This window comes from Pseudonaja textilis, chromosome 2 (genome assembly GCF_049901715.1).
Source record: "Pseudonaja textilis isolate UNSWEBS1 chromosome 2, rPseTex1.2, whole genome shotgun sequence".
NCBI lineage: Eukaryota > Metazoa > Chordata > Lepidosauria > Squamata > Elapidae > Pseudonaja > Pseudonaja textilis.
Window position 1 is genome coordinate 55,373,148 of NC_141991.1, and position 22,954 is coordinate 55,396,101.

Genomic DNA, 22,954 nt, shown 5'->3' on the forward strand with positions numbered 1-22,954 from the left:
GTTTGTTCCTCACCATATTTTGTAGTATCACCTTTTTGCCTTTATTTTCTTAGCCGGTGACCACATCTATTTTCTAAAAATACTTATGGCCCTATGAATAATCATTGGATATTCTTGGAAATAAAGATGAGTCCCAATGTGGTTTGTCTGTAGCATATCAGCTCCTATTTTAATTTTGTTGCTATTGGGGTGTGTGATCAGATGGGCAGTGAAGGAGGTGCCTGTAGCCACAGTGAGGTCCTCTGGTGCAGACTGGAGACCATTTTATATTCTGTAAGACGCCTTGAGTCACCTTGGGCGAATAGGTGGCAATATAAATTCAATAGATAGATAGATAGATAGATAGATAGATAGATAGATAGATAGATAGATAGATAGATAGATAGATAGACAGACAGATAGATAGAGTTAGGAAAACAAGAAGACTTATGATTAGTATTTCATACACCCACCATTTAAATCAAATATTTTCATCCACAACACTGTGGGCAGATAGCATAGCAGATTGCTGTGAAGATCATTTGAACCAAGATACATTAGCTTTGCCATGTCACCTTGTGGGGGTGTTTTATTATATAGCAGAAGATAAACCATTCCATAAGTGCTACTTAAAAATTTATCTCAGAATATCACATAGAAGGAAGTAGTATTGCTTACATGCAATTTAAAACCAAAAGACCAATCTTACTCAAATAGTCTTTTAAGTTATTATTGCCTAAAATGGAAGCACAGCAAAAAAAGACCCAGGATATCACCACTTCAGGAAGTATATTGCTTTTAATTCTTATACAGTTTAATGGTCTTTGAGGTATAATGGTAAAGTATTCTAAGCATACTCATAAGTTTGAAGCTAAATATGGAATGGAATAGAATATTTATTGGCCAAGTGTGATTGGAAACACAAGGCATTTGCCTCTGTTGCATAAGCTCTCAGAATACATACAAGCAACAAATGATAAGTCATAAATCATGATAAAATCATACATCATACGATATAGCCAACAAAGTGCTAGAATAGAATCGAGTAGAGCAGAGCAGAGCAGAGCAGAACAGAACAGAACAGAACAGAACAGAACAGAATAGAATTCTTTATTGGCCAAGTTTGATTGGACACACAAGGAATTTGATAGTCATAAGATATCAATAGGAGTAGCAATAGGAAAGATGAGAAGGATAATAGTAATAGAGTCCTACTTCTTGGTTAGATATCTTTAGGCATACTATTCAGAGATCAGGATTTGACAGAATCTTTACCTATTTTATTTTGGATTTTTTGATAAAGTGATGTATGAATCTAAAGCCATTGTACCTTGCAAACCATGGAACACAGTGCAGCACAAACCCAACCAATTTGTTGTTTCTTAACAAATTGAACAGCAATCTGTGAATGTAACTAAAGAGTTTGAATATGAGTTCCCTTTCATACCTGAGAAAATATGTTTGTTTTATACCAGACAAACCAGACAACAATGTAAATATGCTCCACTTCCATGTATTACAAATTTCCCTTGTCCCAGTTTTTCTATTACATTTATTGATTATTACAATCTCTTAGACAAACAATTTCAATTTACATGTATAAAGATTTCCCAACTTTCCCTTTGTTAAGGGAGTTAGAGTGAGTTGCTATAGCAACAGAAGTATCACTTGAACAGTTGAATACACTGTAGGAACTTCTGTCAGAATAGCATCATTGAACAGATGTCTAATATCTCAATCAAAAGATGGTGGTTCAGGATAAATGAACGTATGCAGCAATCTTTCCAGCCCTGAGGACATCTAAGATAGGCCATTAATTCACCTCCTGTTAGCAAATGCTCAGATATAAGATTAGTAGAAGCCCCATGATCTATTTTAGCTCTGGGTCTTATTAAAAAGAAGTGGGGGAGCTCTCCACTACCCAGAGGAAAAGAATTGGGGTCAACCAAGAAATAACAGTTCTAAATATAAGATGAATGAAAGGAAATATTCTGAAATCAATATGAAGGGCATTGCAATTGCATCAATGCTTATTTTTAATGGATCAAAATTAAGGAGCATTAACCCTTCTAGAAACTCAGTATTGATTAGCAGTTTTAAATGGATAAAGTTATTTTTAAGATAGTCTTACATAGAAAAAGCTATCTTGCTGTTCTCTTCTACATACATACATACATACATACATACATACATATACATACATACATACATACATACATGTGTATGTGTGTAAGATTTGCCATGAGATTTGTGCTTCAGCATGTGAATCAGCTGTATCACACCATGAGTTTAATATTGAGAGTAGTTTTTAAATGCAACAGCATGAAATTAAATTAACAGAACTATTTGGTCTGCATTTATATTAATGTTCTGACTGACAAACCCAACCAAAGCAAGCACTGCTGAAACTTCATTGAATACATCATTTCGGTACTGATGAGGGCAAAACCAGATCTATCTAATTCCTGAACAAACCCACATAATTAAAGAATAGGATTCACCCTCCCCCTATTAGTTCAGGTCACATTGTCCAATTGAGTGTCATTGAATTGTTATGAGAAAAAGTCTTTGGGTTTGGCAAAAACCTGCTGAAGTGTCCTTGGCTCTCACAGATCTTCTTCTTGATGTCTGGCACCTACATTCCATCTCACCCTCCCCCCCGTCCCCCCGTCCCCCTGGTTCTTTGGCAAGCTGAGAAGCAATAATAGTTGAAACAGCATAGGCACGCTTCGAACTTGACAATTTTATTATCTCTGTCTTGAACTATTTCATCTAGCTTTTTTAAACACTCAATTTCAACATAATTAAACACAGGAAATCTAAAATTTCTCAAGCTAAGTCTCATCCTTAATAAATCATCTGAAATCTGAATGCTTCTAGTATTTAATTTATTTAAGTTAATTAATATTAAATTTTCATTTTTTTAACCATTTATACTACTTTCAAATTTTGATATCAGTTGCTATAATTAATTGATTAGACTAATATTTTTGTAATGTATAAATGATTTATAAGGTGATTGAGAAAATGTAATGCAGAATCTGACAAAAAAATAGATATATAAATATCTTTGTTATATAGTAAATAGGGAGATGGTATTAAGGTAGATTGATGGTGGCTGGCTCGAATCAATAATCGGAGGGGACGATTTTGAATTAATAAACTAAGGATTGATAAAATTGCAAATATGACAGATAAAGGTAAGATGGGAAATGAACATAGAAATGAGATGAAAATTTCAAATAACATTGTAAAATAAAGATATGAGAATACTCTAATGAATGAAATAAGTTATAATATGAATTGGAATTAGATAAGTTTAATATTTAATACTGATAAGGGTAATGTGATATGAAATTGAACAAACAAAATGAATAGGTAAATATGGTCATGTTTGTATTGTATTGAAACCTGGAACCATACTGCTTGCCAAATGAGAATTTAAAAAAAATTAAGGAAGAATTTGAAGAATGAAATTATTAGGTATGTCTAACTGATATGGTGGTTGGCATTAGGAGAGAGTATTAGAATGTTGAAAATAAGTAAGGAAGGATTTTGATTTAATGTGAATGTGGGTATTAAGAGATATGATTGGTACTATTAAGCTTGCCTATACTAAAATGTATGATATATTGATGCAACACAGTTAATGTATTGTTATTAAGCTTGCCTATACTAAAATGTATGATATATTCATGCCACACAGTTAATGTACTATTGTGTATGTGTAGATTGAAATTAAAAAATATATTATTAAAAAAACAAGTATTCAGTTTTGAGTGGTAAACTATTCTAACTGTTCAATATAGTTATGAAAGATTTGCGTTGAGGGATTATAATATATAATTACACAATCTGCAGGAAATACGAAGAGGGGGGATGTTTCCTAACATCTGGGAAGACAGTATTACAATTTTAAAGGTTTTTAAGAACCTAGAGCAATACATGGAAAGCCTACATTAAGGTAGGAAAAATCAAAAGTTTGAAAAAAGAATATGATTTTCAAACTGGGCAGAGCTATATGCAAAAAATAAAAAGGTGTCCTGTGGATCACAAACTGAATAAGACTGAACAATGTGGTTGTAGTGAAATAGGAATAGAATTAAATAGGAATAGAATTATTATTCCTTCTTTATTAGTCAAATGGGCAGCAACCTTTCTGTTAAGAAGCAGTTATAAAGAGGATCGGGGGATCAAAGAAGTCTACTTTAACATATTGATCTTCTGGAAGTCTGGACAGACCTGCTTTTAAATATATATCCAGTGACATTTATTTTTTTTAAAAGAGCACTGATCTATTTAATCAGGCAGAGAGGAGTGTTGCTGGTTATGTATTGTGTCAATGTGATGGATCTTTCAGCAGAACAGTGGTCCTTTCTTTTTAAAAAAGAAGGTTAACCTAGTGTGCTGTCCCTCAATTTGAAACAAGAACAGGATGATGTCTCAGCTCTAACAAATTAAGTTTTGGACCAAATTATATGGTTACTGCACAGCCCTACAAAAAAGACTCAGATGTGACCTTTAAAAACAGCATATTTCTATTAAAATGGAGGTGAGTTCTAAGTCGTTCTCATGAGGCCTGTAGAAAAAAAAAAGAGAGGAAAAAAACACTTAACATTCAATGATGATTCTTTAGCTTCCAGAGGTTTTGTTTAAAATTCTCTGCAGATGAATCATATAAAATTGCATAGTCATTTGAACTATTTGTAGCCCAATTCCTAAATGCTTATAGAAACTAAGAATATCAGAAAATAAATCAATTCATGCAGTAATGAACTCTTATACACTAAATTTTCTAATGGAAGGAGATCTAGCCATAATTCCTAAAATTCTTAAAATTCATTCAATTTATTCACTGAATTATATACAAATCGAAGTTCTAAATGAGATTAAGGATTGCTTTCTATCAAAATAGTCCATGTGGAATCCTATAGCTACTTGAAAAACATTGCTACTTTACCAAGTGTTCAATATTATAATTAAAATCTGATGAAAAATCCATTGCAGTTTAAGCTTACATGCAGCTGATTATTAGAACAAACCAAAATACAGTATCCAAACATTTCTGCTAGTCATGATATTTTCAGGCTTTATTGTATGGATTGATTGACTATATGCTATCAAGTAGATTTCAACTCTTAGCAATTACATAGTTGCAAACAATTGTGTATTATGTATGTATTACATGTATTATTGTATTGTGTATTTATTATATATTTCCTGCTAAATAGATGCAGGGTTTTTTAAAATCATATCCTGCTTTCCTAATTGCTGCTTCTTCTAATGTTAGCAATAAGAATTGTAAGATCTGTAGAACATGTGAATCCTTATTATCAAGTGCTGTTGATCACCAGTTATTCAATCTGAGTCATGAGAAAAATACCCTACCTCATGGCATATCTACACTTGTCTTTTCAACTGCTCCTGTCCTACCCTCATGTCAGTTTGACTTTAAACCAGCTTTTAAAAATGCCTCTTCAGATGAGATATTTTGTCAATGGCTAGTAAGCTAGTATTTAGCCTCATTTGCAATCTATTTGATCTACAGATGTTTCGATTCCAAATTATGGAATAATCCCATTTTCTATAATCTTGGTATGGAATGTGCAGGAAAGCAGTTCCATAATAGTACAAAAGGGTCATTAACTAATTTTTAATCTGTATTTTTGTTTCACAAGGTTGTTATTCAATTTGAAATATCAAGTTGGGTAATATATTTCCCAACAAGTCAATAATATTCCTAATTTATTCTGTCCTTTCTGGAAATTTTTATACAGATGTTCACAAAATAAAGCAACAGTCCTAGGCTTATCAAGATAAAGCTGTTGAAACTTTAAATAGAATAACTAAAAGTCTATGCGATAGCAACAAATAAACTGCCTGTTGTGCTGGAGAGACAGTAGTGATGAATGCAAGCCCATGCAATTTTGGTAGTTAGATTACTAATGTTGCATAATATTTAATATAAGCTATGGTTTCTCATATCTCTCTTCAACAAGTGATTTTCCAATCAATTGCATTCAGGATGGGAGATCCCAGGAAAAAAAAAATAATGAAAGAAGTTGCTTAATGATAAGAAATCTCTGAGTGGGAAAAGATTTATGATAGAGATTTTTCATAAATGAATCAAAAGCTAGAAACAAAATTGTGCTACCTTTAAAAATTAAGAACACGTTTTCCTGGTAGATATGGGAACCAGATATAGCAACCACAAAATTATATTTGGCTTGTTCTAACTTGACCACCGATGTGTGTGTGTGTGTGTGTGTGTGTGTGTGTGTGTGTGTGTGTAGGATAAAAAATTTGGGGGATTACAGTGGGGAAAATAGAATTATTATCCTCTTATTACACAGTTCTGGATTATTGATTTATTTGTTTGTATATGACTCCAGTTTCTCAGGCCACCCACTCATCAACTGCTCTGGGCAACTTATAAAAACTCAAAACAAGTAATAACTATCAATTAGGACAAGAGTTAAAAATGGCTGTGCTGTGTGGGGGAAGGAGAACATAAAAATTAAACAGTATTGACTTAAGTGACACATAGTCCTGGCCTGATGCCTGTGGGAACAGCTGGTCTTCCAGGCTTCCTTACAAGCACACCTGGGTATAAGGCTGTTCTAAAGGCATGGTATGCAGCACCATTTATGTATTTTATATTTATTTTGGGTTATAGTTCTATTAATCTGTTTTAGTAGAGTTTTTAATTATTTCGGTTGCCATCATACTGTGCTGTTAATGATATTGTGGTTGGGTTATTAGTACCAGGTTCCTAATTAAAATCAGAAACTTTGCAAGAACATCAGTTCTCAATAGTTTAGCCCATCAGAACAGAGCGATAAATTGGAACCATAAACAAAAGAGAAAATTGTGTCTTGTTTAGTCACAGAGGACACAAACCATTGTTCAGAGCCTTGTAGGGCAAGAGTAAGGTGGTATAACTGCCATCCTAGGAAATATAGATGATTCAAATCTCTCTTTTGTATTCTCAGGTGTTCAACCTTCTATAAAGGAAATAACAGAGGGATGCTTTTTCATCAAATCCCTATTATCTGATTCTTCCATATGTATTTATTTCCCCTTACACAATTAGTAGCACTAAGTGAAAAGAAAAGCCTTGTTGTCCCAGATCCACATTCCTAGCCAACCCCAAATTTATGCATTTTAAGATCAATAGGAATTCTATAGCCTCAGACTACTCATAAATGTTCAGTCAAAATGTCCCAATTCTAAAGGGGTGTGTGTGTGCTCATCTCCATTTCTTAGCTGAGGGAACCAGTGTCATCCAAAGCCATTTCTGTGGTCATGTGGCCAGCATGACTTTACACTGAGGCACGCGGAATGCTGTTACCATCCCACTGAAATGGTACCTATTTATCTGCTTGCATTTGCATGCTTTTGAACTGCTAGGCTGGCAGGAGGTGGGACAGGAACAGGACCTCTTCCTGTTATGCAGTGCTTGGATCTCAAATTTGGGCTGTCAAATTTTCAGGTAACAAGCTTGGCACCTTTAACCTCTGAGCCCTTGCATTCGTCTCCCCAACTCATCTTTATGATCTCATCTAACTCCTTATAGAATTAAGAGAGAGCAAGATGGGCACTTCTAAAACATTCTTCCCAGCAGAATGTGAATGTTGTTCACAACTGCCTTATGGGCTAAGCATCAGAACTTAATGCATTTCTGCTATTCCTGAGTTGCAAATTGGGTGGTTCAGTGTCATGAACTTTTGAGTAAGGAAGGCACTGCTCTGAAATATAAAACTGCAAAACACTTCCCGAAAGCATGTTTTCCTGTCGGTTTCATCTCTTCACAATTGATTTTGTTGTGGTTCTTCTTCTGAGCTACCTATTTTATTTCTAATTTAATTGCATAGAACATTGATTTAAGAAGCATGGACACCAGGCTTTTCAATAATGTATGCATAATATTTACTCATGATTTGATAAATTGCCTTAAAAAAAAACCTCCTGAAGTGTTTTCTCAGTAAAGCAATGCATTTCACATAATTCTTCTTCACAAACAATGGTGCTCTAGGCAAAATTAATGGCTTAACAAGACAAGCAATACTGCATTTAAACATTGATTAGACATAAGAAGAAGGGAGGGAGGAGAGTCAGTTCGATTTGTATTATATTAGAAAAGAAAATAATCAGAGCCCTCTTACCTGCTTTTATGTATTCAGATATTGAGCAGTGGCCCTTGTGGAATAGTCAGTCCCCAAATTGTTGCTGCTGAGAACAAAAACACGGTATGCAAACTCTGGCTAGAATGCCTGGTGCACCTTTCTCTGCCACTGATAATTGAGCAACATCCTCCATGAGAATTGGGAATAAAAGACAAAGAAAATGAAGGAATGCCAAGAAACATTTACAGATCTTATCTTTCCAGCATCGTGTTATCCTTTCCCACCTGTCAGCATCTGACAGCTGAGAAAAACACTTCTCCCTCTGGTACAGTTTGGCTTTGTTGAAAACTAAACTACATGGGCTGAATTATGGATTCATCCCGTGGATTCAAGTGAGTTGCTTCTCAATATTCAAGGTACTATGCTATCTTGACTAAAGGATCTTCGGAAAAGTCTGCAAATACCTTAGTGAAGCTGTCATCTGCCACATGTTGGGAAGTGGTCTCCCATGTTCATCAGTGCACCTAACTATGGAAGAAGTGGCTATGAAATCCCAAAGGCCACCCAAGAGTCCTGGGAATTGTTTTCGTTGGGAGCTGGCTATTTTATTATTGTCACCGTCCTTGGATTCACCTTATACATTAGCACAATGACATGGCTGACAGAATCCTTGGGAGTATTTGCTGTTCCAGGGTGAAACCAGAACTGATAATTATATTCTGGTCTTAGAAATTGATACAGCAACCCTTTCTTTTTCAAGGATCTGTCTGGAACTTTCAAAATGGATGCTGAGAAGAAATGAAACAGAAATAAATGACTCTGCACTTGGCAATGATGTTTCTTTTTGAGAAGTGTGCAGGATTCTAGAGCTGCAGTCTGACTGAATAGAATTGGACTGATTTCTGAGCAAACACGTATAACAAATTATAGCAGTCTTACTCCGAAACCAAAGACTTCATCAGCAGAAAACAATGACTAAAGGAAAGATGTGAAAAAGAAATAGCTAGGAGGGAGCCAAGCAAATGCAAGGCAGGAGGATATGTAATTGTCTTTACTTGTCCTGTTGTTTAGGGCAAAACAAAGGCTGGCCCAAAGTAGCTAAATGAATATTAGAGCTGTCAATCTGGTTATACCTCTAATTCAGGTCCAGGAATGGAAATGCTTTTACAATGTCACCTTGGCTTTGCTTGGCTTTCTATTCTCTCAAATATTAGAAGGAATACTGAAAATGTATATGTTGCTGGAAGGGAGGGGAGGTATCCTATTAAAACATTTTGTTTGCAATTGCTCAGGACTTTGGTAAAACATCAGGATATTAAAAACACAATAAACATTGCTTAAGCAACTCTCTACTATGGGAAAATGGATATGCAATTTGAAATAGACCCTTTTTATATTGTGCATTAGCACCAGTGCTGAATTTTGATAGAGTTTCATTACTTGACCCTGAATTGTAATACACCATTCTAAGAACATTATAAGCCAATGTTTGCATCAATGAAAGGCCAAAAGCATTGGCTCTTGTCACTCCATATGAAGTATCAGAATATATAAGGCATGCCATCATCATGGCCATTTTAGGATGCATCAACATTTGTGCACTGTGCAGACGTTCTCCTTGCAGTTATTGTTTGCAAGCCAAACAAGTGTGCCATTTGAGCTACTTGGCAAATGCACTACCGTCTGTGTTTCATAAAAATGATGGCAATGTTTCTTAGAAACCCAGAATTATAAAATGAAATGTTATAAAGTGGGCTCTGTGGAGGAAGACATGATTCAATTCTAAGGATCTTGATTAAACTGAAGTTACAGGCAGCAGATCCACCTACCCATATTCTACTAAAACTCTCACTCTCATGATCTTTATTTGGATGAAAGAATGCATCAAATGGGGCAATTGTTTTTGAACCAAGGTATCTCAAATAGCCTAACATACAGAAGGGTGTTCAAAATACGGGATCCATGTCTCCTGTGGAACTGAAATTTGGCAGTTTTTTTAATAAAACAAGTTATAACATAATCATGATCAAAAAGCACTATATGACATAATAAGAAAATGTTATAAAATGTTCCTGTGCTCAAATTTGACTGTGCTATAGAGTTCAACATGGGCATTTTCAAGGCAGATACATCTCTGAGTGTATCCCAACATTTCCAATGAACCTGGTACATTAGAAGCTCTGTCATTGTTGGAGGCATTGAGGAATCTGGCAAAGGATTATCTCTGAAATGGTGACTCAGTGGAGCAGAGTTGTCTAGCATTTATTAACACAACATTCAGGGAAGGTCAAAATAGATAAGATGGTTGAGGCAACATAATGGTGCAAGTGCCAACCCTGTGTAGATGTGGCACCAGAAGGCAAGGCAAGAAACAATGGATGGAAACTAATCAAGGAGAGAAACAACCTGGAATTAAGAAGAAACTTCCTAACAGTGAGGACAATTAACCAGTGGAAAAGCTTGCCTTCAGAAGTTGTAGGGGCTTCATCACTGGAGGTTTTTAAGAAAATGGTATAGTGCCATGATGGTGAACCTACAGCACGCATGCCACAGGTGGTACGCAGAGCCATTTGTGCCGGCATGCAAGCTGCTGGCAAACTTACCTCTCTGCACATGTGCGTGCCTCATGGCTGATTTTCAGCCAGTTTGAGGCCTTTTTCGGCCTCCTGAAGGCTTGAAGAAGGCTTCTGCAGACTTCTACAAGCTTTGTAGGCAGAAATGTAGCCCCGTTTCGTCTCTTCCAGTATTTTCAGAAAAACAGGAAGTGATGAAACAAAAAAGGCCTCAAACCAGCCCCAAATCAGCTGTGAGGCACAGTGCAGGTAAGGGGGCAGCAGGGGGGACTGTGCGTGCATGCGTTGGGGATGTGGGGTGGTGCGCATTGCCTTCTGGGTGCTGGCATGCAAGTGTGAGCATGCAAGCACACACACAATTTTTGGTTAACCACCATTGGTATAGTGTCTCCTGCTTGAGCAGGGGATTGGACTAAAAGTCCTCCAAGGTCCCTTCCAGCTCTATTATGATTATGTATGTATGTATGTATGTGTTAGGAATGTAAGTCACCTAACAGCTATTTGGGTTGGAAATATATAAACCAGGATAGACATTTTAATACTGTATCTTTAAGAAAATGCTAAAAGTGTAATTGGGTGTGGTTTCTCAAAAGGCCATAAGATGGAGCCAGAAACCTGGGTTGTCTTAGTCTCAGAAGAGAGTGTGTCTCAGTGAGTCTCTGTTTCCTTCTGTTGGAGAGTATTGCCGGTCCTTCTACTTGACTGTTATTCATGGATTTGATATAAGTCTGTTACTGAACTGTTTATGATACTGGACTTTGTTATTGGATTATCCCTGGACTGAAAACTGTCTGATTTTACCTGTGAATGACTTTGGAGTGCTTATCTTGAACTTTGCTTAAACATTTCTGGAAGTAAAAACCTACATTTACTGTACAGTGTATCTGTGTGCTGTGTGTGTATTATTCAAACACTACTCTCAAATACGTCTCCCTGTATGTGCTCATTCTCCTAACAGGGAATTACCTCAACAGTATGTATGTATGGCTTGATGTTTAATACTCTACTCATCATTTTGCCTGTTTTGACACTCTTTCCCTGCATATATATCTCAACCAATATGAACAAAGGTTGTTGTTAAACCTATCAGTAGGAAAAGGATAATATCACATCCCTGGATAGCTCAATTTCATTCTTTTCACCTTTTCTGTTCTCTGAAGGATTGCCTTTATCACAATTTTAGGTAGTGGATCTGTGAAAGAATATTTTTACTAATTTCTACCTTTAGGTTCATACTCAAAGGAAGTACGGAGGGAACATTTCTACTTCAGATCTGGGGCACACTTAACCTAAGCCTTTTGTTTTAATGAGAGGCATACAGACAGGCAGGAACACCATAGCACTATCTGAGCTGTGTTCCCCAGCAACTGAAATGGGAGGAGATACATAAAGACTATACTCAGGAGAGGCATTACATAGCCTGCATAAGAAATTGCAACTAAAACCTAGACACATTTCCTTAAAGGGAAATTGCCTCAATCCTTTGAGTTCATCCAGTTCTGCCAATCATTTTTTTTCCTACATACCTTTTGTTGCTTACTTGAATATCTATTGTGTAAGTAACCTCTTTTATTTCCCTGATCTTAATGCAGTTTTTACTTTTGGAAAAAAAATTGTTCTTTTCCTGTCTCAGCTTCTTCAGCATTATTTTTCATGAAGCTGTGATCCCTGTATTTGGCGCCATCTTATTTCTTCTAGCCCATGATAGTTGGGTTAGAAGATAATTTTCTAGTTGTATTTCACTAGCCATAGAGGTTTTATATTGCTTACCGCATTTATTAAATTGAGCCATTTGCCTGAACGCACTTCAAACATGTTTGCTCTACCATTATGCACAAAACCCCATTTCTATTTTTATCAGAGAAATGTCAGTGTGTGTGTTACCAGCTGGTTGTGCTGATATCCGAGCTATTTATCTTTATGACTGAAGGGTCTGACTGTTATGTATTCTTTCAGCAGCACAATATTAGTCTAATAACACTGTTCCTTTTCTTATCTTCTTTTTGCTGTTCCCTTATAATTACATGACCAAAAAATAGCCTTGCTAATCCTGAAATAACCAAAAACAAAACATATAACCTATTTTGGAAATTCAAAAAATGAATTATTTTAGGGAAAGAGGTCCTCTACTGGTAAATATCTAAACTGCAATTTTTTAAATATATCAAAATATATTATTGGAATAAACCCTTGAGAATTTAGACTAAGGATAAAGGCTCCTGGATTTCAAATCAGAAGCATCTGCACTCATGCATATGCACAGATCAGCCTACTTTGCTCCTGGAAAGGCATATCAAGGCCTAGAAAAAAAATTATGATATTTATGATATCTATCCTGCTAATATAAAACCTTAACTATTTTATATTGTGAGGGAAGACTATTACAATTTTCTGCATTGAAGCAATTATCAAATCAACTTCCACTTCAGATTTTATAGATGCAAGTGAAGATCACACCATAAAATACATCAGTAAGGAAACTTCTAGTCAAAACTTTATTCGGCACAGTCCCAAATTGTGCCAGATTATGCCTTGTTGAAAGTCAATCTGCCTGTGCATACATCAGGTTTGAGGGAGATGGCAGTTCTTCCTTGTTAAAGTTGTATTTCATGGAATATTCTATCTCCGGAAGTATGTGCAACCCCATCCCATCCCCACTTGCTGCAATTCCATTAACACGCCAAAGCTGTTTTATTTCAATTTGCATTCACTCCAGCTGACTGTTTGTGAGTGCCTATGTTAAGGGTTATTGCGGAGAGGTGTGTGTGTGTGTGTAACTTTGGTTTTTGAGATTTTGTTTTGATTTTTACATTTTTCTGATTTATTTATTATTATTTTCTTTTGATTTTCCATGCCACTCAAAGTCCTTTAGGATTAGGGTGAGTTACAAGGAAGGAAGGAAGGAAGGAAGGAAGGAAGGAAGGAAGGAAGGAAGGAAGGAAGGAAGGAAGGAAGGAAGGAAGGAAGGAAGGAAGGAAGGGTCAGTGGGATGAGATATTAAACTTTAGCATGTATTATTATCTTATATAACTGCTCTCTTTTACATTCCTAAGATATTTTCTAATCTATTCCCAGGTTCTTAGCTTTTTTGGGGGGGGGGAGGAACCTGGCAGATAATCAGTACAATAATCTCCTTAGTGGTGATGCTCATTTACCAGACACACTTGGCACTGTTCTAGTTTATATTTCATCACTAGGCTGGTTCCCACCCACCCCACTTTTCCAAGCATTTTTATTTTTTTTAAGCAATCTGAGCTACTATATAATAATAAAAAAACACATTTGTTTTTTTGATTATATTTACTACACTTGACTCATAACTCCATTTTCTTTCAGTGACTGCTTTGGCTTACCTGACATTTGTTTGTTTGCTTCTCTACTTGCTTATTTTCCTACTTGCTTATTTGACATTGTGCTGCTCTGCGAGCACAGTGTCAAAAGCACTAGTACATCATTTCAACAAATAATCAAAACAGTATTTGCCGGACTTCCGGTTTGCCAGGCTTCGGCGGCGGCAGGGATTTGCGACTCTGCGTGATCCCTGCTGCGCTAGCCGTCTTGGTGCCTCCGATCCCGACGGGTCTGGAGGATAAGGCTGCCCCGTAGAGGCAGCTGAAGATAGGGGGGATCCGGATAGGGGTTTGGGGGTATCGCAGACCCCCTCCCCAGCCGGCAAAACCCCCTTTTCTCAAGGCGGTGGAGCGGCGGTCTGCAATGGCCACCACAAAGAAGCCGGCAGCTGGACAAGACTGTGCAGGAGGAAGAAGGAGAAAGTTTTAAAGTAAAAGTTCTTTGGCTGAACCGGGACTTTTAAGATACACTTAACATCCTGAAAACTATGATTTTTTGAACGATACATTGTTTCCAGAGGAGATTTTTAAAGCGGCGAATGGAAGTGCTGAAAGGGAAAGTTTACTCTCCCTCCCTTACGGAGTTAACAAATGGACATTGAAAAACCTGCTTTTCTATAGAAGGTAAAACTTAAAGCTCTTTGTTACAAGTGGGAAGGGAGAGGACTAAAAAAAAAAATTTATATTAAGATTTTGCTGGAGGAGATGCCTTGAAGATTTTGAGAGTTAATTGCAATAAGGCTTTATAATACAGACTGGGCTTTTTCTTTTTTTAAAAAATTGATATTACCCCAGGAAGAGAAATTGCAAAGGGAAGATCTTTGTGCTCTGTTTGGACTGCTTGATGACTCTGAGACTTTGGGGAACTGTCTTAAGTTTTGAAACATCTTGGCTGTTTTAACAAGAAGGAGAGGAAAAAGAAAAAGAAGAAAAGGTTTATAATGGCTTTACCTGTTGATGAACTAAGAAAGGATTATGGAAAAATAAAGAAAGAAGGCAAGGACGCTTTGGGAGAAGCCTTTCGCTTTTTAGAAATGGCGCTTGCTATTTACCAGCAAAAACAACAACAGATGGAGGAAGCAGAAGCAGAAGCAGAAGCAGAAGCAGAAGCAGAAGCAGAAGAAGAAGAAGAAGAAGTAGCCATCTTTAATGAATCAAAAAGTTTGATTAAGAAAGAAAAGAGAAAGAGAGGAAGGAAAATGAAGGACTTAAGACTTAAAAAACACCCAAGAAAGAGAAAAATAAGATGCAAAATCAATACAATGTTAGAAAGCAAAAGGAAAGAGGAATACAACAGAGAGGGGAAGCTAAAAAGGTGGAGGTTAGGAGAGGTGGGGGTAAAAAGGCTAGGTGGGATAAGAAAGGAAGGGAAAAGGGGGGGAAAAGCCACAAAGGTATGAAACAAGATGGGAAAAAGCAATTTTTTTTTTAGGGATAAAGGGTAATGTATAATTTTTTTAAAAAAAAATAAGATTCTGCAAAGTACATATGATAGTATTGTAGTACTTGTATTAGAAATAGAAAATTAGAATTTTATAAGTTCTAATAAAAGATTAAAAGATTAAAATGCTTAATAATGATAGGTTTTAAGATTTAATAAAATATTAAAGGGAATGTTTAAAATATTCAGTTTAATTATAGAATTTAATTGGCTATTGTGTTGATGTTATTATTATTGAAGCATCTGTTTTTGAAATAGACAATTGGAATGTTACAAGATTTAATAAATTAAGATATTAAAATGTTTAAGATTTAATGATAGACTTTAATATTTAATTATGTACTTAATTATTATATAGATTTATTATCCTCTCTTTTTCTTAAAATTTAGTAGGTAGAATGTACTAAGCAGAATCAGACTGGGATTTAGGTGTTATTTTAAATGTTAACCTAGGGGAACGATAGAAAGGCATCATACTTCGATTAGTGATTTCAGGAGAAAACTTTTTTTATTATAGAGAATGAGATAAATGGTTAATTGGAAAAGAATGGACAAAAGATACAAGTATAATGATTTAAAGTAAGATGAAATAAATAAAATAGAATTAAGAAGAGTGAAAAGCGGGGAAAAGTTATATAGAAGATATAGAAAGGTAAATAAGATAGGTAATGGTATATAAGATGAGCATGAATTTAATTGAAGTCCGTACAAAGAGAGGTAATCTGGGGCCAAGCCACTTTCTAAAAAGAAGTTTTATGTTTTTGTGTTTTGTGTGTTTGTTTGATTGAGAATTAATAAAACCTTGGAGGAATGTCAGATGAGAATAATTGTAAACAAGTCAGAGGGAAATATAAATATGATGACTATAAAATAGATAAATATAGAAAAGAAATGTAATTGAATAAGAGTAAAGAGAAATAATAAGAAATTTGTTAAAAGATATTTATGTGTCCATATGGAAATGGGATAAATTAGAATTATGCGGTATAAAATAATGTTTTATCTGCCCTGTAAAGATTTACAATGGAAAGAGGTTTTATGTTTTCAATGTTTAATGATGTTTTGTTTGTCTTTAAAATTAATAAAATTTGTTTCAAAAAAACCAACAACAGTATTTGCCAAATGTTCCCAAGCCTGTTTTAGGACGTTCCACAGCTGCAATGGTTCTCATTATCTAGGAAATGTTGTTTGGATGCTAAGATATCATTACACAGCTACTCCCAACCTCCAAGTAATGAAAAGATTTGGGAATGTCAGCAGTGAGAGTACACCGGAGATTTATAATATTTATTGTGGTGCGATATATAGGCTGAGCCTAAACATTAGGCTGAGTCTAAGAAAAGGGTTCTTAGCGCCAGTGGTGGGATTCCAAATTTTTTACTACCGGTTCTGGGGGCATGGCTTGGTGGGCGTGGCTTGGCATGGCTTGGTGGGCATAGCAGGGGAAGGATAGTGTAAAATCTCCATTCCCCCCACCCCCAACCCACTAACCTGCTTTCCAGCTCGGTTCTCCTGTGCAGGGCAACAAAAGAAGACCCAGCCAATCAGCTGGGACTTGGGAGGCAGAGAATAGATGTGGGCGGGGCCAGTCAGAGATGGTATTTGCTAGTTCTCCAAACTACTCAAAAGTTCCACTACTGGTTCTTCAGAACTGGTCAGAACTGCTGAATGCCACCTCTGCCTAGTGCTAGCACATTGTAACCAAGTCCTGTTTTCCATCAGGTTTTTTTTATGGAAACCTTGAACCATCTGCCCATTATCAGCCCTTGCCTTAGGATAACATTACCTTCTAATAGAGAAATCTTTGGATCAATACTGCAGATCAAACAAATGATTCTCAAGAACCACCTCAGCCAGCCTCTACCTTTATATAGCAATACATTTTTCTCATATATTAATACTTCTAAGCTCCATCCTGAATTCAGGCTCACAGTAGTTTTAAAAATGAAATAAATCTATTGACAGATTTATAAATTATTTTATATTTTATTGTTCCTTTAACATATTTGCATTAATATTTTGTTTTGTCATTTATTTTAATGTAGTATTCTGATATATATTTCATCTACCAATAATTATTATCCTAAATATTCATTAATTCATCAATAGCAAAGTTACAATTCATGAATTTTTTATTTCATGCTGGCTAGGTAATGTTAAGAGTTGAAGGCCATACATTTTCAGGTTGCCAAGGTTGAGATACACTGCTGTAGAGTAGTTGAACAGCTGAAATCACACTTGTTTCCTCACTAGTAAATAGGACTTGCTCTTTAGACAATTCTTTAACAAATTTTATAGCACACTACTATCTACCATATGCCTATTTGGAACTAGCTCACTAAATCATAGTTAGCTCATTTAATCATAGTTCACTGAATTAATCCAATTGATTGAGCTTCAGTGTATCCACATTTTAACTTAGGGTGTCCTATGACTCCAGATTGTGACTTACTGTAGCTCCCAGAAATTATTATAAGATTGTGGCTTCAATACCTAATGCAAACATGGAGTACACAGGCTGAAAAACTACACACTTACTCCTTTAATAAAATACCAGCCAGAAATAATAAACATGAGTTAATATACTAGGGATTTATATATCTGCCAAAAACAATTACTGAATAATCTAGGTTGGAAAACCAATGAGTCTTAATTGCTTCACTGTTTTTTCTGAGACAAATGTTCCAAAAAAAAAAAAATTCTGAGAAAAACTAAATGAAATGTATAATTATAACAGTGAGTATATAATGTGACAACAGCTAAAGCTGGAGATACCTGCAATTACAGGGTGATGAAAATAAAGCAGATGGTCACAGAGAGTAGAATGAAAGAATTGCTATATTTAGAGAAAGCCTGGTGAATTAATTGGAGGGGGTGCTATAACTGAATCAGCAAAGATATAGTTTCCAACAGTTGAAATTACGCTGGATGAAAAGCCATGTTAGACTTTACAAATTACTGGGTATGCCTGCAGAGGAGTACATAAATCGAATCTTTCCTCATATTTGTTATGGACAAATCCAGAATATTCAATGACCAAACTCCTTGCTATTCACATCCCTTGAGATAACAAGTTATTGCTAGAAGGACCAGGGGAGACATGATAGTGGTCTTGATGGGCTGCCACAAGGAGGAAGGGGACAAGCTATTTTCTAAAGCGCCTGTAGGCCAGACAAGGAATGATGGATGGAAATTGAATAAGGAGATATTGAACCTGGAAATAAGGAGAAATTTTCTGTCAGTGAGAACAATCAACCAATGGAAGTTGTGGGAGTGCCATCACTTGAGACTTTCAAGAAGAGATTGGACTGCCATTTGTCAGAAATGGTGTAGGGTCTCCTGCTTGGGGGGGGGGGGGTTGGACTAGATGACCTACAAGGGTTCTTCCAACTCTGATTATCTGTCATCTGTTATCTCTCGAGAGTGACTAGCCTGGGTCCTTGAATTCTTAGTCTAGAACAGTGTTTCTCAGCTGCGGTAACCTGAAGATGTGTGGACTTCAGTTTTCAGAATTCTCCAGCCAGCAGGTATTCTTTTAACTGTGTAAATCTGGTCATAGATCTGTATGATTTTTGTTGTTGTTGTTGAATGCAAGAACATGGCTAGATAGAGCTGATTCAGGCTGTGTTTCTGCATGCAGGAAAGTAAACATTAGTTATCTTTCATAAATAGCCTCTTGGGTATTATTGAGCCTGTGGAGAAGTGAGAGACACTGCTTAGCATCCCTGCTAGGTGGAGAGTGGAGAGTTAGAAGTAGGTTTGATTGAAAGGAGGTTTTCAATAGGGATTAAGAAAAAAGCCTCATGGAGACCCAATGGGCGGATATTTCCTTTAGGGCAGTGTTTCTCACCTTCAGCAACAAGATGTATGGACTTCCAACACCCAGAAATCATCTTAAAATTGCTAAGGTTGATAAACACCACCCTAGGGTAAAGTTTCTCAAACTCAGGACTAGCCTTTGTGTACAAAACAGGGTTCTCCAAAGAGCACCATATCAGGAGCAAAATATGCAAACACAGCTCTGATGGGCAATCTGCTAAAACAAAGTAAAGTTATGGCATACACTTGAAAGGAGACTGGGAAGCCTGTAATTGTGGAGTCTGTCTGGCAAGAACAAAGAAGGCTTATTCACAGGGAATGTGCACGTGTAACACTTGTAGCAATTCTAGGTGGTTAGTGAACTGATAACAGCAACAAAGAGTTAGACGTCCTGCGTAACTGAGCTAAAAGTTAGGAACAGAGATGGCCTCGAGCAAATAGAATGTGTGTTAGATTCATTAACCAAGGCTTAGAAAGAGAGACAGTTAGAGACCAATAGAACAAATCATTAGATCATTACCAACATGCTTATTAGATGATATTTCTTATTATTCCGCCTTGCCCTGCCTTTAGTGAAATTGTACAAAGCTTTCTTAATCCTTGGTTCTGAACTCTTGGCATTTTATCCAGGACCCCTTTTCCTGGAACACTTCAATAAAAGGAAACAAAACCTGCACCTCATGTCTGGCACCAACGTGCCTACTGTCCCTGTCCTATTGTTTCTTTTATTTTTTTTATTTTTCTTATATGTATCCATGTATTCATAACTATGTTTTTACTTATATCTATTATCTTGTAAGCAATTGATAAACCAAATAAACAAAAAAATAAATAAAATAAAATAAATCCTTCATTAGCCTCAGCACCAGGCTCAGACCAGAACTGGGGACAACAGCTCTAAGCCACAAACTAATCAACCATACTTTAATTTTGTAAATGCTCCACAGAGCCTAAATTAAAAATGCCATTGTGAAGTTGAATGGAATAAAGGCTACATAATCATTAGGTTAATATAGATCCCAGTATTGCTAGTGCTTATTACCACATCAAAGGCACATTGGTTGGGGAAACCAATTTTGTTTACTTTTACTTTTTGTTTACTTTTGTAAACAAAGGATGGCATTTTATTGTTTTGAGACCCCAAATGATTTGGAGAAAATGGTAGATTGTATGATGCAGTGAGAATTATGAACCTGAAAATTCATCTAAGCAGCGAACATGATTTGACAGGGAAAATGGAATGAACAAACAGAATAATATATCATCAGCAAAAGCGTAGAGTAAATGGAGATTAACTTGTACACTTTAGTAGTGAACTAATATTGGTGAAATGGGGACATTTTAAGACATGCAAATGCTGATGGAAAGGCAGTAAATTGTCTGTGGAAAGGAATGAGTATCTGTCAAAAGAAGCCAGAAGGCCTGTGTATGTGAATGTGGTTCTTTCTTCCATGGAACTGAGAGATGGGTATTATCAGGAGAAAAGAAAAAGGAAAATGAATGCATTGGGATGGGTGTGTGTATGTGTGTGGCAAAACAAGCAATTAATAAAGAGTAAAAATGCAGATCTAGAATTAATGTGGATAGAATACAGACATGAAGAACTGGTATAAAGAAGTCTGTGAAAGCAATTTGGTCATACAGAGAAAAGGAATGAAGTTCGGTTACAAAGCAGATAAAGGAAGCAGTGCTTGGTTGGATTTAAAGAACACCTCAAAAATACCACTCTATAAAGCCTTAATAAGATCACACCTAGAATACTGCATCCAGTTTTGGTCACCACACTATAAAAAAGATGTTGAGATCTAGAAAGAGTGCAGAGAAGAACAACCAGGATGATTACAGGACTGGCGGCTAAAACATATGATGAACAGTTACAGGAACTGGGCATGGCTAGTCAAGTGAAGAGAAGGACCAGGAGAGACATGATAGCAGTCTTCCGGTATTTGAGGGGCTGCCACAGAGAGGAGGGGGTCAAGCTATTTTCCAAGGCACAAGAAAGCCAGACAAGGAATAATGGATGGAAACTGAACAAAGAGAGATTCAATCTGAAAATAAACAGTAAAAGCAAACAGCCAGTGGAACAGTTTGCATTCGGAAGTCGTGGGAGCTTCATCATTGGAGGCTTTCAAGAAGAGATTGGACTGCCATTTGTCAGAAATGGTGTAGAGTCTCCTGCTTGGGCAGGGGATTAGACTAGATGACCTACAAGGTCCCTTCCAAATCTGTTAAAAAAGAGAAAAGTTTGAATAACAGGAGGCGTTATTTATTTATTTATTTTTATTTTATTTATTTGTCAATTGTTTACGAGATAAGTAAAAGTGTATACATAATTATGAATACATGAAATGAGTACATATAAGAAAAATAAAAGAAAAATAAAAGAAACAATAGGACAGGGACGGTAGGCACGTTGGTGCGCTTATGCACGCCCCCTACAGACCTCTTAGGAAAGGGGTGAGGTCAATAGTAGACAGTCTAAGGTTAAAGTTTTTGGGGTTTGGGGAAGAAACTACAGAGTCGGGTAGAGTATTCCAGACATTGACCACTCTGTTGCTAAAGTCATATTTCCTGCAGTCAAGCTTGGTGCGGTTAACCTTGAGTTTGTATCTGTTGTGTGTTTTTGTGTTGTTATGGTTGAAGCTGAAGTATTCATTGACAGGTAGGACATTGCAATGTATGATTTTATATACCATGCTTAAATCAGACCGAAGACGGCGTAATTCAAGGTTTTCTAGTTCTAGAATTTCAAGTCTGGTGGCATAAGGTATTCTACAACGAGTAGAGGAGTGGAGAACTCTTCTTGTAAAATATTTCTGGACTTTCTCAATTGTGCTAATATCAGATACGTAATGTGGGTTCCAGACTGATGAGCTGTATTCGAGTATTGGTCTAGCAAATGTTTTGTATGCTCTAGTTAGTAGTGTGATATTACCAGAGAAAAAGCTACGTAAGATTAGGTTAAGAACTCTTAATGCCTTTTTGGCTATGTAGTTGCAGTGGGCACTAGCACTTAGATCATTAGAGGTGAGTATTCCAAGGTCCTTTACAGAGCTTGGATCATCAACAAGATCTTGACTATTCAGCTTGTATTTTATTTTTGGATTTTTTTTGCCAATATGTAAGACAGAGCATTTATTTGTTGAGATTTGAAGTTGCCATTTGTTTGACCATTCTGATACACAGTCAAGATCTTCTTGAAGGGTAGCAGTATTGTCTGTGGTATTGAACAGCTTTACATCATCAGCGAAAAGAACGCAGCTGCTCTTAATATGATCACAGAGGTCATTTATGTAGAGTATGAAGAGAGTTGATCCTAGAACACTGCCTTGGGGGACACCACTATTGACAGGTACAGAATTTGATAGGACACTCCCAATTTTGACCATTTGTTGTCTGTTTGACAGGAATGCTTCTATCCAGTTATGCAGTTGTCCAGAGATACCATAGGATTTTATTTTTAGTAGTAGAAAGTAGTAGAAATTATATTAGTTATGCGAAAGCATCCCTGAAACTAACGCAGCCGCGTGTTTCTGAATATATTTCATCGATTGCACAGAGGCTGCTGGATACGTGTTTTACATCCACTAAAGATGCATCCCGATGTATTTAAACAGAGCGCGCCTATTTTCTTAAAGCGAAAGAGCGATACCGCCTGAGTCAGGG

The 22,954-nt window shown here is 36.3% G+C and overlaps 1 protein-coding gene across 2 annotated transcripts in view; it reads right to left on the reverse strand.

The window, feature by feature from the left end:
- Positions 1–22,954, reverse strand: part of CNBP (CCHC-type zinc finger nucleic acid binding protein) — a 549,700-nt gene that overhangs the window by 166,973 nt on the left and 359,773 nt on the right. The window lies entirely within an intron of this gene.